This window comes from Talpa europaea, assembly GCF_964194135.1.
Source record: "Talpa europaea genome assembly, chromosome: 5".
NCBI classification, from domain to species: domain Eukaryota; kingdom Metazoa; phylum Chordata; class Mammalia; order Eulipotyphla; family Talpidae; genus Talpa; species Talpa europaea.
This window is the reverse complement of record NC_140071.1, coordinates 130817228-130819614: the sequence shown is the minus strand read 5'-3', so window position 1 is coordinate 130819614 and position 2387 is coordinate 130817228.

The following is a 2387-nucleotide window of genomic DNA, read 5'->3' as shown; positions in this document are numbered from 1 at the left end:
CACAGCCCCGTGACTTTAAAATCAAACTCCAAAATCCTACCTCATCACCTCAATGAGGGCAGTTGGATCATAAAGATTCAAGAGATCGTCTTAGTCAATGATCAGAAAATGTATCACCTGTTGTCCCTCTGCCTCAGTTCAAGGATAACTCAGGGTGACTGTGAGGCTTTCCAATCAGAACAAACAATTTAATAAATAATTGCCTGTGCAGTTTTTTGCGTTTTCTTAACCTACATGTGGAGATGAGAGCAAGTGAAAACAGTGCTGGGGTGAAGACAGAGAAAATCCTGACTATGCGGAACCCATAGCATTCCTCCAAAACTCTTGTGAATTCCATGACCTCATGGTCAAATTTAAACCAGTAGGAATAGAGCTGGAATTCCAAAACCCCAGAAGAGCTAATAATAAAAACTGCAGCTGATTTTATGTACCAGGAATGAAATGTTATATCTATCATTCACATGTGGATTCATGCAATTTATCTTCCATTAGAATTATCTATTCAGCAGCTAAAGCCAGAGAACTGCTGATACATTGCAGACAAGGAAACATTTGCTAGTCTCTCTGCTCTGGCCTTCCTTAAGCTAAATGATGATGGCACAATATAGATCACTTGTTCCATAAAACAATTTTGGCTTACGTGTGGAGCGAGCTCCACTGCCAGCATTTACATTTGCAACATCACTTCATTCCTTCTGGCAAGTTGGAGGTAGGTGTTCTTTCTGCTTTTTTCATTCTACTAATTTGAACCCCAAATTCACACAAAAACAGCATACAATTTTTCATTCCAGAACTGACTCTTTTAGAATGAATTAAGAGCTATTTTCAAAAATCAGATATTTAAAACATTTTAACTCCAAAGACATCATGTTAAAATAATTCATATATTTATAACTAACACCTTTACCTCAATACAATCTTGACTTCCAAATTTCTCAAGCCAGTGTCAAGTATACTACCTTACGCAGACAGTGGTATCTGAGTTCAAGTTTAACACGGTTCACACTGCCAAAACAAGCAAACACAACTCAGAAATCAATGTTGTAGTCTCTACTGTGGTGTCTTCGAAAGTATGTACAAAGGGAAGCCAGCAAGTAATTCACTAATTTTAAAAGCAGTTTCCATTTTTGATAAGGATACATTCAAACTGGTTTCAAAGGAATCCTTAGAGCCTTAGAATGCCAGTAGGCAGGTTTGTAAAGTCCCAAGTCTATCCGTGGAAACTTTGATGCCATAAGCATCTCTTAGGAATAACACTCCACAGAAGACTTGAGAAACAAGTTAGGCATTTTGGTGCATTCAGAAGCTTCACTAATTCCTCAACCTGTATCAGTTAAATTTAACAACAAAAATCATTTTTATAGCCAAAAAGTCCGGAATTTCACTCAGAAAGTGGGTATGTGTACAGGGACACTGGGAATATACCTGTTTTCACATTACATCATTTTCACCCCCCTAGCAAAAATATGGTCAAAAACACCCATGTTAGTCATGTTTGATGATGGCTGCACAAAACACCTGAACAAACTAAATCATATACAAAGGCTGTGGAAAGCAAAAACAGTGGAAGAGTTTTCACTTGCCCAAATGGAATAATGCACAAATGCCACATGAAACTTTCAATAATTACATGTTTAGAACTGGTGACTCTGGTTATCACAAGAGTATATTGTTTATAGTTTGGCAACAGAGCTCTCTACGAAGCATCCTCAGCACTACTGCATTTGGGGCCGGATGATGTTTGGGGAAGGTTTCTGGTCCATTGTAGGACGATGCACAGCACCACTGGATTCAAGTTACCAGATGTCGATAGCACCACCATTTGTGACAACCAAATGTCCCCAGATGTTGCTCAAATATAAGAAGATCATCCCCAGTTGAGAACTATTTCTGTTGAATGAAAATTAAAGCTTACACCTTGACCCTACTCCCCTGTAGAATGTCCATACACATACCAGTACCTACATGCATCAATAAACATCTAGTGATTAGCAGCATTAGAGACCTTTCTAAATTCTGCATGAGCAGAAACAAAGGTAACTTGTAGATGGTAGAAAATAGCTAGGAGGAAGCAGTCTACACATTTCAAAGAGAATCAGAAAAAATTTTACTTGTCATCTTAGCAACAATTATCTGGATCATGCTTGACAAATATTTTAACCATTAGAAAAATGTTAATTGCATATATCCATTATGGAGCACAAGGATTGAGGCAGTCTAAAAATAGAAGACAGAATAATCATTAAAGGTAAGCTCAGACCATATTCTATTCCTTGATCAAATATTGTCCATGAAATTCTCAATCTAGAAATCTCAAGTTTTGTCTACTTTCTTATACTGCAGCCTCATCATTTCTTTCCATTTTTCAAGAAGAAGCCCTTCACATG